Source organism: Chiloscyllium punctatum, chromosome 10, assembly GCF_047496795.1.
Source record: "Chiloscyllium punctatum isolate Juve2018m chromosome 10, sChiPun1.3, whole genome shotgun sequence".
Lineage (NCBI taxonomy): Eukaryota > Metazoa > Chordata > Chondrichthyes > Orectolobiformes > Hemiscylliidae > Chiloscyllium > Chiloscyllium punctatum.
Window position 1 is genome coordinate 60834624 of NC_092748.1, and position 14362 is coordinate 60848985.

The following is a 14362-nucleotide window of genomic DNA, read 5'->3' on the forward strand; positions in this document are numbered from 1 at the left end:
CTACTTCTTAACTTTTCTGAACTAGCTCATTTCTCCAGAAGAAACTATGTTCTTACATTTAACTTCAGCCAGGACTTCTACAAACTGAATCCAAAAGCTTTTCAAGCCAGGCTTTTTCTCTTAAGCTATAAAAATAACTACTCCTGATTCTTCTAAACTGAAAGCAAGCTAAGTGGTTTCCATTTGCAAACTATTCCAAATATTTACGAATTCCCATTATCACCCCAGAGACTCCCTCTTCCACACTGTTACATAAAAAAAGACTCCAGAAATACTAACAAGATAATAATTAAATTTCTCATGTATATGGACCAAAACTGACATCAACTAGTTCAAATTTCAAACTCTAAAATAAATGATATATATCAAACAACAAATCTGTCCGTTGGAGCAGAATCACTTTTGATTATTGTTTTTTAAGAAATCAACAAGGTTTGCCTCATCTTGCCAGATCTGTAAAAAAGCTGGAAATTGTATGGCATAAGTTTCAAACTCTATCTTTGATTTTAGCCAACATTGGCTTCCACTTAGTGAAGATTCCAAACACTTACTTACTGTAATTTTGCACTGTTCAGGTATAAATGGAAGTGTTGTATTTCCTACACTGCTACTAGCATTTATCACACTATTTGAGAGCATTTTGTTGTTTAAGAAATCAGATTGTTGTGTGTTGAAGCATGGTTCTGAGGTCAATGGGACTTGTAGCCACTTATCACACTGTGGGTACTTTTAGGTCAAAGCAAGAAAAACTCTGTATTGATCAGGACTTTTTTCGTTTGTCAAATGCTTGGATTTCTGGCTTATCTCTCATCTCCAGCTGATGTCACAATGAGTGAGCTGTTGGAGTGGAGCAGAAGCTGATGCATATTCTGGTATGCAATGCTAGACCCGAGAGAGAGTTCTAATGAAAGCATTGACCTGGAACATCAACTGTTTGTCTTCACAGGTGCTGTTTGACCTGCTGAGATTTTCTGTCAGTGTCTTTTGTTCTGATTTGAGATTTCCAGCACCAAGTATTTTGCGTTTTTGCATCCAGAAGAGATTTCATTTGTTTTGCATCCATTGATAGTTCAACATTCAGGATTGTATTTATCTGTGTAGAATCAGGAAACAAATTTGTCTCATTGAAAATATGACCGATGAACTGAATTTCATCATGAAAAATTACACTTAGAGTCATAGAGATGTATAGATGTTGCCCTTCAGCTCAACTCATCCACGCTGACCAGATATCCTAACCTAATCTAGTTCCATTTGCCAGCACTTGGCCCATATCCCCCTTAACCTTTTCTATTCTTTCAAATGCTCCAATTGGACCAGCCTCCACCACTTCCTATGGCTGTTCATTCCATACATGCACCACTCTCTGCATGATAAGGTTGCCCCTCAGGTCACTTTTATATCTTTCCCCTCTCACCCTAAACCTACACCCCTTCGTTCTGGACTCCCCCACCCCAGGGAAACGACTTTGTCTATTTATCATATCCATGTCCTTCATAATTTTATAAACCTCTATAAAGTCACCCCTCAGCCTCCAACACTCCGGGAAAACTGCCCCAGCTTTTTCAGACTCTCCCTATAGCTCAAATCCTCCAACCCTGCCAACATCATTGTAAATCTTTTCTGAACCCTTTCAAGTTTCACAACATCCTTCCGATAGGAAGCAGACCAGAATTGCACACAACATTCCAAAAGTGGCCTAAACAATGTCCTGTACAACCACAACATGACCTTCCAACTCCTGTACTCAGTACTCTGCCAATAAAGGAAAACATACCAAATGCCTTAAGTATCTGCAATTCTACTTTCAAGGAACTATGGACCTGCACTCCAAGGTCTCTTTGTTCAGCAACACTCCTTACCATTATGTGTAGAAGTCTGCCCTGATTTGCTATTCCAAAATGCAGCACCTCGCATTTATCTTAATTAAACTTCATCTGCCACTCCTCAGTACACTGGCCCAGAGTTTGTACTCTGAGGTAAACTTCTTTGCTGTCCACTACACCTTCAATTTTGGTGTCATCTTCAAACTTACTAACTATACCTCCTATGTTAACATCAGAATCATTTATACAAATGATGAAAAGTCATGGACCCAGCACTGATACTTGTGGCACATCACTGGTCACAGGCCTCCAGTCTGAAAAGCAACCCTCCACCAGCACCCACTGTCTTCTACGTTAGAGCTAGTTCTGTATCCAAATGGTTAGTTCTCCCTATATTCCATTAGATATAACCTTGCTAACCAGTCTCCCATTGAGAATCTTGTTGAATGCCTTACTGACATCCATATAGATCATGTCCATCGCTCTGCCCTGATCAATCCTCTTTGTTACTTCTTCAAAAAACTCAATCAAGTCCATGAGATATGATTTCCCACCAACAAAGCCTTGCTGACCATCCCTAATCAGTCCTTTGCCTTTCCAAATACATGTAAATCTTGTCCCTCAGGATTCCTTCCAACAACGTGCTCACCACTGACATCATGCTCACCAGTCTATACTTCCCTGACATTTCCTTACCACCTTTCTTAAATAGTGGTATCACGTTAGCCAACTTCCGGTCTTCTGGCACCTCACCTGTGACTATTGGTGATACAAATATCTCAGTAAGGAGTCCAGCAATCACTTCCCTAGCTTCCAACAGAAGCCTACAGTACACCTGATCAGGTCCTGGGGATTTATCCACTTTTATGCATTTCAAGACACCCAGCACCTCCTCTTCTGTAATATGGACATTGTTCAAGATGTCACCATTTATTTCCCTACATTCTACATCTTCAATGTCCCTCTCCACAGTAAAAACTGATGCAAAATACCCGTTTAGTATCTCCCCCATCCACTGCGGCTCCACACCTCGGCCCCACACCTCCATCATTGATGAAGGGCTTTTGCCTGAAACATCGATTCTCCTTCTTCTTAGATGCTGCCTGACCTGCTGTACTTTTCCAGCACCACACTCTTGACTCTGATCTCCAGCATTTGCAATTCTCAATTTCTACTAGTTGATTTCATTGACAGTTGTCATTGGATGTCTTTTGTGCTTTATTGGTTAATTGTCTCACCTCATATATGCTTAGATTGTCACTTGACCATGGATTTGGGAACTACAAAAATGGGGCTTATCCACAGTGTTGCTCCACCAGTCTTCTCAATGATGTCTAGACTTTCCAGTCTTCTAACTCATTCCTTATATCCTCTCTAATGTGGAGTGGAGTCTTTATATTTTTCTCCTGTTTGGGCTGTATGTTTTTAACAGTAAATTGATCTGCTTATTGTTTCCATTCCAAGCAATTTCAAACAGCTGTGAATAACAATAAAAGAATCGCCTTTGGTCAGTTAGCCGTGTGTACGAATTACGTTGATAGAAATCAGTTTCAGGGCTGTTGTAGAACTTCACTAAGTTTCCTTTGTTTAACTTAACATGAAACTCAGCTTGGTATCTTCCATGAAGTGAGTTGATTATGACTTGAATTACATTCATGACTGGCAACAGCACATCAGAACCATATGGGTAGATTTTTACTGTTTCTATGTAGCTAGAGGTTATGTTGCTTCTTACAATTCTTGAAATTTTAGGGAGTCCATGATATTGACTGTTCTTCCCTTCTCGATTACAGAAATTGTTGGAGTTTTGGAAATTGACAATGGAAGAATCATGCATGGGTCTTTAATCTACAAACAGGACTGCCCAGGAAGACTCATTGTTTTGCCTGTCCCACAGAACTTATGCTTACTACCATGACTCAATTTTTTTCTCCCATTGTACAATACAGTCTTTTTCTATTTTCATCTGGAATTCCTCTGATGCCTTATGCCAGCTTCAAAATTTCCATTTTGTGGATGCTAGCCACCTCTGCATCATCATGGACTGTCTGAGGGTTCTCTATTTCTTCCTTGAAACGAGTCCTAAACCATCCCTATCTATCATCACACTCCTCTGCCTGGCTGGATTTGCCCTCATTTTGAACAACTTTTTTAACTCCTCTCATTTTCTTCAAGTCCAAGGTGTGACTGTGGGTACCTGTATGGGCCCCAATTATGCCTTTCTTTTTATCGGGTACATAGAAGATTCCTTGTTCCAGTCTTACTTGGGTCCCTCCCCAAAACTCTTTCTTTGATATATTAATGACATCATTGGTGCTACTTTATTTGAATTGCAAATATAATTCAATCTTTTTCTTTTGTTGGACATTTTCTTCAATGTAGATATCAACCACCACAATGACAGCCTATAAGGCACAATTTTGACAACTCTTTTAAGTGTTGTATATATATATATACTCTATCCGTTGTAACTTTTATCATTTTCTGTTCTTTCCTTAAATATTGTCATGTGTGTTGCTTCCTCTGAAAGTTCCATTCTCTTGACATCCTTTCAGTGTCACTTGTTTAGTAGACTCAGTAAATTCTTGTTGAATACTGTTTGATGTACTTCCTTACAGTCTCCCTCCTTACTTTTCATTTGCTTCTAGTTTTCAACCAATGTAAAGTCACTGCTGTAGATTGAGTAAAGTGCTTGTTTCCTTGCACAGGGTGACAGGCTGTGATTATTTGAGACATTATCTCCTTTCAACATTTTTGAAATCATGCTCTGACTTAGATGATGGAGTACTGTTGGATAATATTCAAAGGTTCTACTTGTATCCTGTTTAACCTTCCAAAGGATGCAGAGCTCATAATGAGGATTAGCTTTTGCAAGAAGTATTTGGTGAAGGTTTCTTTTAACTTGTCATAACTATAATCATTTCTAGCATCTGCTAAGATATTGAAAAGATCATTAACTTTGTAACAAACTCTTTCTTATGACTTGTGATGTAAAGAGTGATCACAATTTGCTCCAACTATTTGGCACAGTGTGGCCCTGGATAATATCTCCATGAAAGGTGGTAAAACAACTGTTGTGCACACGTATCAATAAAACTTTAAATAAATCTAGAGCCATAAGAGTCTAGATTAAGATGAATATTGAAGTTGGCTTGTTTGGAGAAATATACCATCCTTATATGACCTCTGATCTCAACTTTTGTAAATTAAGGACTTAGGGCAGTTGCCATTTTACTTGCCATTCGGATTGTTCCAAATAATTTGTTAAATGACTGTCACAGACCAGAAACAGAATCACTTAGAGCAGAGATATAGATGACTAAGTCAACCAGTCCGTGTAGTACAATTCAATTTCTTTACACATTCCCCTTTCCATACAAAACATAAATCAAAACAATTGCATGCAGTACCATTGGCAGCTACAAATTGCCTACATTATGCAATATACATAGTTCCCAATAAAAAATATTCTTCTTTAGCAGAATTGTGTGTCAATTCTTGTCATTTATTTCAGTCAGTCTCTGTTCATGTATTGCATACTTAATTATTAAATTGTATAGGTCCCATAATGTTACGCATATGTGTTGTTGTTGGCTGTTTGGTATGTGCTTGTTCCTAGGGGGATGCTCCTCTATAGGGAATGTTGTTGCCATGGTAACTGTTGTTGTTTATCCACTTGTCTTCCTGAGGAATGGTGGACCTCTTGGTGGAGAGTAATATTCACTCTGTACTTCTTCAAGCTGGTGAGATCAGATTTTCCTAGTCAACTGTCTGCACTGAAAGAACAGTTTCTGCAGTTGTCTGTATATCTCTATGGTTCAGACAATATGGCTGGTTATTCATATTCACTCTGCATGACCAAGATTACAGTGTAGGCCCAAGTTGCTTCATGGGCTGACTTTTGTTGAGAGCATTGAACATAAACACTCTGACTCTCTCTCCAATGTTCAATTCTGCCAATATCTTGGTAGCTTTATCAAAGTAAAATTTGTCATTCTGTCATTTCACCTTAATTTTTGTCACAAATGCCTGTTACTACTTCTAGTTTCAGCAATTTTTTTTTGTTACTGCATGAGTAATTGATGCAGTGTGCCATTAGTCTTTGAACTGAATTATTTTTCAAGCTTTCAGTACATATATTTCTACATTTAAAAATTACCTTGTACAATTCTGTTCTTTGTTTTTTTTATGATCCCTTTGGTAATATTCACTGCCACCTCAACCTTTCCATTTGACAGAAGATGATGTAATGCTGATGTATGGTGTTGTATTCCCAATCCTTTATGAAGTATCTGAATTCTTCACTTGTGAATCATGGGCTTTTAATACTTATCACAATCTCTGGGATGCTATAACAACTGAAATGTGCTATCGAGCACTCTACAACATCACTGGTAGTCATTGACATCAGCTGGTCTACCTCTTACTAGTCAGAATAATGACAGTGACAAGATAATCTGTTCCTGTAAAAGTGAAGATGTCTGTTCCAGACTTGACTCACAGTTTGTCTGGCTTGTCATGTTTCATAGCTTTGCTTAGATTGTATTTATTATAAATAAATACTGCACTGCCTGATGTGGTCCTTAATCTCATTACTCATGTTTGGCCGGTATAGCACTTGCCTTGCCATCCTCAGACTAGATGTGATTTGTTTATGGCTTTCATGGATACTCTTCAGCATCTTTTTTCTCATCTCCTTAGGAATAATGATTATTTCCTTTAAAAGAGATTCCATCCTCAATTATCACTTCATTTCTATATTCCCAATATCTTATAGCAGCATCACTACTTCCTGAAAGACTTGCACAGATGCAACTTGTTGTATAGTTTGATTAATTTGAGCAAAACATTGGTCTTTGACATTCAGTGTTGCTGGGTTGATCACTTACTGGGCTTGTTAAACTGATATTTTTCAGTGAAACAAGAAGGTTTCACACTCCCTCTAAACATCTTCAGCTTTCTTCATAGGGAGTGCTGATCTTGACAGTAATATATATCTGTTCCCTACTTACATGTTATATCCAGATGATATGTCTAAAAACAAACCAACAGTCCTTACACATGTTTTGGAGCAGATGGAAGGGAGTGGGGAAAGATGTTTTGAAGTGACTTGTGATCAGAATCTACTGTCAGTTTGTCTTTTCCAAACTAGTATTGATTTTAAAATGCACACAGACAAAGACTGTCAGGCACAAAAAATGTCAGGTACCTTTTCTCAATCTGAGTGTGGTGTTGTTAAGTTTTCGTTAATGTCCTGGATGCAAATGCAGCTGGTTTTCTTTGCTGCCAAAGGTTCTTACAAACCCTGTCTTACTGGCATCATATTGCAATTGACTTCACCATTGAAATTATAATACTTTAGCATTGGCACTGATGTCAGGAGTTACCTGATTCTAGTCAAAGCTGCTTTTTTAAAAATCTGTTTCTAATGCCAATGCACATCCTTAGCCATCTGCTTGCATAGAAGTTCACATTCTTCAACAAAATAATTTCACTGATTTCACATCTATCATTTGCTGTATCTCTGCTACAGTTTTCACCTTGTCAGGATCCTGGTGAATTCATATCATTGTCAATATAGGACTTATATGCTTGATTTCAAGCACCTTCAATTTCACCTTCTTCTTGTTCAGCTTTAAGTTTTTCTGGTGAGCTCTCTCTAGCAGTTGCACTTAGTTCTGATCATGTTCTGTGATGGATTTTTCCATTATAACTCCACATCTATAGACTAGCAGTTCATCAACAATAGCTTCTGTAAAGTTCACTGATGATGATCTGCTAACTGCTCGATACTGGAGCAGTGGACCACAATCATCTTTATTTCCTGAATGCATCCAGAATGTAGTTGGAAAATTGTTGCTTTCATCCAGCTTAGTTTGGCAATAACCAGCTTTGTACCAAAGATAATGAAGACCTTTGCTTTGCTAAGTTGTGCCAAAATTTCTTCAATGGTTGACATAGGATTGTGACATCTCTTCAAAGCTTTATTGAGAAACTTTGGATCTATGAATGTCCTCAGCCTTTTCAGTTTTTGCACTGCTCCAATCCAATTTGGAGAAGTTGTCACTTTCTTGATTACTCCCTTTTCTTCCACTTCTTCTTGTCTTTTTGGCTGAACTTGAGGTTAGCTGGAACTTTTCTCAGCATATGTTGTGTTAGTCTCAAACTCTCATCTACTTTGAGGTGACACTTATCTGGGGAGTATCCAAGACCTGCAAAAATGTCTTCGTAACCTTCTAGGATCTCTTCAGCAGTCAATGGTAAAGTGGCCTGCAAAACACTGCAAATCTCTTCTGGTATGTTTAGGGTTACTTATCCAAGTCTTAGACTTCTTCAGCTGAGATGTTTGATTTTTTTCTTAACATCAACTATCTGAAATTCCAGGTCTTCATTCTTCCCATTGCACCCTGCTCTCCATTTCATTTCTATTCTTGGCATGACAATTGTTCCACCATATAGCCCCATTCCCACTTTTGAGGGCTTCACTTTGGAGCATCAGCTGACCTATGATGTTGTACAAAACATTGTGTCTCTTTGATACTTCATATTTACTTGATGCTTTCCTTCTCATTCCAACAGTCATGAAATCCTTCATCATCTTTAGACCAATAGCAGCCTGTTGAATGGCATAAAATGATTCAATGGAATGAGCATCTAACAGATCTCCAGCAGCCATTATTATGGGCTTGCTTTGTTTCTTGCAAGCTAAACACTTCCATGCAAACTGATTTTGTTTCTTGCTGCTTCCTCCGTGCTCAATATGCTTCCTTTTCTCTTTTGTGATGTCTATTTTTACATCCTGTCCTCTGGCCTTGATATTTTGCAGGCTTTTCTGCAAATATTTCTCCCCTTTTTCCAATTTGTTGTTTTTGTTCAGCCTGGAATGTCTCACAGCATAATGCAAAGTAACGTCTGTTCTCCCCTTATCATGCTGTAACTGATGATTAATAATCCCATAGCTTTTGCACATGTCAATAGCTTTCTTGAGAGTAAACGTGCTCTCACAGATGGATCTCTTTTGACCACAACAATCCTACCTTTAATGATATCATCTTTTAGTTGTCCAAATTCACAGAATTCATTTTGATGTATCAGCACGGTCAGGTATTGATTAATTGTCACTCTCTGTCCAGAGTTCTGATATTGAAAGCATACCATTCATGAGTAACAGAAATATGAGATTCAATGTGTGTATACCAAGTCTTTGAAATTTCTGCAGTCTGGCTTTTCTGGACCTCAGTGGGTTCTGGGCAACAATACAGATTGTAGCACCCAATCCCGCCATTAATAATACTCTTATATACTCAGGTTTTTAATTGGTTCTGTAGCCATCTCATAGTTTTATCACTGAGAGTGGAAAAATTCCACTTCTGTCTCATATCTCTTTTCATTTTCACAACAGCGGAAAATGGAAAATGCACTACTCCAATAACACAGAAGTTCCATGCTATCATTTTTCTAAAACCTCTTTCTTGTTATTTCTTTAAATAGCTGGCTCATTTACAGCTTTGAAAATTCATTCAATTTCAATTGCACCATTCCTGACACCATGTTCTAAGTAATGTGATTAAGGCTGCCACAGAGAGCACATAAAGGTACTTACAGCAAGTCAAACCAGGACAGTAAGTCCAATCAATTTCTCCAAACAAAGACAAGGTATTAGGAATTAGATGGATTTTGATAGCGGTCAGTGAGTCAGCTACTGTAAGAAACCGCAGAGTATAATTAAAATTTCTGTCTGCGACTTTGGGTGGGACATTCTGCTGGGAGAGTTATTATGGCTTTGAATATTCCAGTACCGACTGCTGTATGAAAATGAAAGGGCTTTGTAAATGAGCTGAAAATTCCTCCAGTCTACGTGACAGAATTATGAGGTTGTCATAGAGTCAAACAAGAATCCTGAACAATGAAGAGTAGAAACTAATTTATCAGTGATGGAGAAAGAGTGTTACAGGTTGAATTGCACCAAAAACTTCACTGCAGAGCAGAAAAGACAATCTTGTGAAATTTCAGAAGCCTCTAAGACTTTATCACTGTTTAATGCCATTTATGAACTCTGTATTTCTAGAGTAGAGAAGGTAAAAAGACGGAAATTCCTTGTAGGTAAACCAAGGGGCACAGATTTATGATAATTGCCAAAAGAAGCAATTGGGAGAAGAGATGAAAAACACAGTTCCATGCAGTAAATGATTAGGATCTGGAATTCACTGCCTGAGAGTATGAGGGAGACCAATTGAGACTTTCTAAAGGGATCATTATCTTAAAAGGAAAAAAAATATTGAGACTACGATGAAAAGACAATTCACTACTTGAATTCACTACCTAAATTGCTCCTTCAGAGGGTCAGCACAGACATGACATGCCAAATGGTCTTTTGTGCTCTAACCATGCTATGATTCAATTAATAGTGCCAAGTACCAAAGCATCTCAACCCATCTTTGGATAAAAAATCTTCTAAAAGCAATTTGCAGAAAAACCTATTTAAAATAAAGGCCATGAGTGAATTTGGTTAAAACTCCTTAGTGTTAATCATGAACCCTCAGGCTGTATTAAATGAACAGTCTGCCTTAGCAGCAGGCTTCCTTCAAGGAGTCCTCATGCACCAACCAACCAGATACAAGTGTACTTGAAGGTGATGAAGCCTGAAATACATTATATAATTAATTGGCATATTGTGAATCTCCTTGTTACCAATTTGAGACTGAAAGGAAAGCTCAGTCCTTTGACACTGAATTCAAAACATTCTGGTGGCACAGCTAAATCATCAGCTTTGTGACCAGTAACAAGATATGTAGGAATGTAATTACTTTAATCTTTGTTATGTGCAACTGTTCAGACCCTGAAATCAAACTGACATGAACTTCCATCCTGATTTTTTAAGAATCACAAAATGTTTGGAAGCAGAACCGACTTGCTGAGCCCAGGTTCAAATTATTTCAGCTAAACTATGGTAGGAGACAGTGAGTGGAGGGGAAATGTCACTGAACTGTAATCCTGAGGATGAGGCTAATGCTCCTGAGATAAGGTTTTAATCTCACCATAGCAGATGTTGAAATTAGAATTCAATAAAAACCTGGAATTAAACATTAGTCAAATTGCAATTATGGAAGCATTGTTGGCTGTAAAAACCCATCTGGTTCATGAATACCTTGAAAGAACAAAATTTGCCATCCTTCCCAGGCCAGATCCACAGCAATATACCTGGCTCTTAAATGCGTGCTGAAATGACCGAACAAGCCTCTCTGTTGTGTTTTTGTGCTAAAAGAGGAAAAAAAAAAGAAAAGTTAGCCTGACCTTGGATAATAAGGGAAATTAGGGACAGTATTCGATCCAAGGTGTACAGATTGGGAGAAGGTTCATTTCATCAAAGGGCAACAAAGGGATTGATTAAGAGGAGGGGAACCGGAGTGCTACAGTAAGTTTGGCAAAGACCATACTAACTGATTGTAAAATCTTCTCTAGATATGTGAAGAGAAAAAGATTAGTGAAGACGAACTCTAAAATTCCTTGTTCTCAGAAACAGGAGAAGTCATAATGGGAACAAAGAGATGGCAGACCTATTAAATATATATTTTAGTTCAGTCTTCACAACTGAGGACACAAGTAACATCCCAAACATGCTGGGGATTGCAGGACGTATTGATAGGGATGAACTGAAGGAAATCAGTATTAACAGGGAAATGTTGTGAGGAAAATTGAAGGTAGTACAGCCAATAAATCACCAGGACCCAATAATCTACATCCCTGAACATTTAAAGAAATGGCCGTAAAAGTAGTGGATGCATTGGTGATCAGCTTTCTCTGAAACAGTTCTTATGGATTTGGAGGGTAGTTAATATAACCCTGCTTTTGAAAAAAAGAGGTTAAGAGAAAAGTGAATTATAGATTGGTTAACTTAAGTACTAGGGAAAATCCTAGAGTCCATTATGTAAGATTTAATAGCAGAGCACTTGGAAAACAGTGACAGAATCAGACAGCATCAGCATGAATTTACAAAAGGGAAATTATGTATTTCTGATCTGCTAGAATTGTTTGAGGAAGTAACTAATAAGGGAGAGCCAGTGAATGTGGTTTACTTGGATTTTCAGAAGACTTCTGATAAAGTCCCACATAAAATTCACATGTGTACTAACACAGATGGGGAACTAGTTGGCAGACAGGAGACAAAGAGTAGGAATAAACAGATCTTTTCTGAGTGGTAAGCAGTGACTAATAGGTTGCTACAGTGATTGGTGTTTGGACCCCAGCTATTCACCATATATTGATGATTTGGATGAGGGAACTAAATGTAATATCTCCAAGATTTCAGATGACACAAAGCTGGGTGGCTGGATGAACTGTGATGAGAATGTAGAGATACCTCAGGGTAATTTGGACAAGTTGAGTGAGTCGGGCTAATGCATGACAGATGAAGAATATTGTGGGTAAATGTGAGGTTCTCCTCCCTGGTCACAAAAATAGGAAGGTAGATTACGATCTAAATGGTGATAGATTTTGAAAGGGGAGGTGCAATGAGACCTGAGTGTACTTACGTGCCAGTTGCCGGAGTAAACGTGTTGGTGCAACAGGCGATAAAGAAGGCAAATGGAAAGTTGGCCTTCAAAGTGAGAGGATTCAATTAAGTAATAGGGATGTCTTGGTGCAGTTGTACAGGAACTTGATGAGACAATACCTGGAGTACTGTTATGTAATCTTGATCTCCATTTCTGAGGAAAAATGTTCTGGCTCAGTGGGAATGCAGCAAAGGTTTACCAGACTGATTTCTAGGCTGGCAGGACCAATGTATGAAGACAGCCTGAATCGGTTAGGACTGTATTCACTGAAGTTCAGAAAAATGAAGGGAATCTCACATAAATCCATAAAATTCTAACAGCACTTGACAGGGTAAATGCAGGAATGAAATTCCCAATGATTGGAGAGTTCAGAACCAGGGGTCACAGGCTAAAGATATGAGGTAAGCCATTTACGAATGAGATGGGGAGAAATTTCTTCATCCAGAGAGTAGTGAGCCTGTGGAATTCTCTGCAACAGAAAGCAGTTGAAACCAAAACATTGAATGTTTTCAACAAGGAGTTAGAAATAGTTCTTAGGGCTAAAGAGTTCAAAGAGTATGCGGAGATGGCAGGAACGGGGTATGGAGTTGGATAATCAACCATGATCATATTGAATGGTGTAGCAGGCTCAAAGGGCTGAATGACCTCCTCCTGCTTCTATTTTCTATGTTTGTAAGTCAAAGGAAAGAACTGAAACCAGATGGATCCCCTGATATTGACCTAGGAACTGGAAACAACAACAGCAAACACAGTTTTATCAACCCTGCAATGTTGTCTTTACTAATATCTGAAGAAGAATCACTGGACTCAAAATATTAACACTGGTTTCTTTCCACAGATGCTGCCAGATGTGCTGAATTGCTCCAGCAATTTCTGTTTTTGTTTCTGATTTTCAGCATCCGCAGTTCTTTGAATTCCCCCATTAACAAAATCCTAGGAGTTATAATTGACTGGAATCACTTGAATCAGCCATATATATATTGTGGATACAAGATGAGAGCCAAGGTATCCTGTAAAAATAACTCACCCATCATCTCCCCATTGCTTGTCCACCATCTATAAGTCACAAGGCAACAATCTGGTGGAATATTCTGCAGTTACATGGATGAGTGCAGCTTGAAATATATTCAAGAATGTCAACAACATCCAGGACAAAGCAGCTGTCTGATTGGCACTCCATCCAGCAACATAACATTTGCTCCCTTCGCCACCAATGCACAGTGGCAGCAGTGTGTACCATCTACAAGATGCACTGCAGCAACGATCCACACCTCACATCCACCCCCGACCCCCTCTCTTTCAACAGAAACTTCCAAACTGACAACCACCAGCATCGAGAAACACGAGGGCAGCAGATGCTTGAAAACACCATTCAGCCGCAAGATTCCCTGGGAGGAAGCAATGCCTGAAGTTTCTGACATTTGGAGACAGACACCTGCTGAATGGCATGCAGATGATGTTCGTCTGTAGTCAGCCATAAATTACATGTAGAGACAGGCAGAGGAATGTCAGGAACAGGTGCCACATTCCACCCGTAGACTAGAATAAAAATGGAGGCGACTGCTTGAATTCTCACGACTGTTTTAGTTAACACTCCTCTAATTTCTGCAGACCTCTGACTCCATGCATGGCAGTGCCTGGAGAAACCAGAGGGCAAAATGTCAGCAGGGCATTGGCATTTAGCTCAATCATGAAATTGCTTCGCTGAATCTCCATGAAAAGGATGACAGGTCCAGCAGATCACTCAGGGCCCACTCAAAATGTAGCTGGACCTGCACTCCACCTCTGTAGCATTGGCTGCACAGTAGCAATGTCAGGGCTTGATGAGGTGATTCACTACAAGCTCATCCATGTACCCCTTCACCTCAAGAAGAGAAGGAGGTGCGATTGGGTATCCACAGGGGGAATGCCAGCCAAGTGGGCACCCTGAGGGATTCATCTCAGGACATTACAGAGATGCCCTGCCTTTCTAACTCCTTCTGC

General features: G+C 39.0%; 1 long non-coding RNA gene across 1 annotated transcript; it reads right to left on the bottom strand.

Moving 5' to 3' along the window:
- Nucleotides 1–570: 570 nt before the first annotated feature.
- LOC140482221 (uncharacterized) lies at nt 571–13693 on the bottom strand. The gene is made up of 3 exons (XR_011961689.1): nt 13407–13693; nt 10975–11084; nt 571–1093 (listed from the first exon to the last, which is right to left on the bottom strand). It is a non-coding gene; the product is annotated as an uncharacterized lncRNA (long non-coding RNA).
- Between the last annotated feature and the right edge of the window lie 669 nt (nt 13694–14362).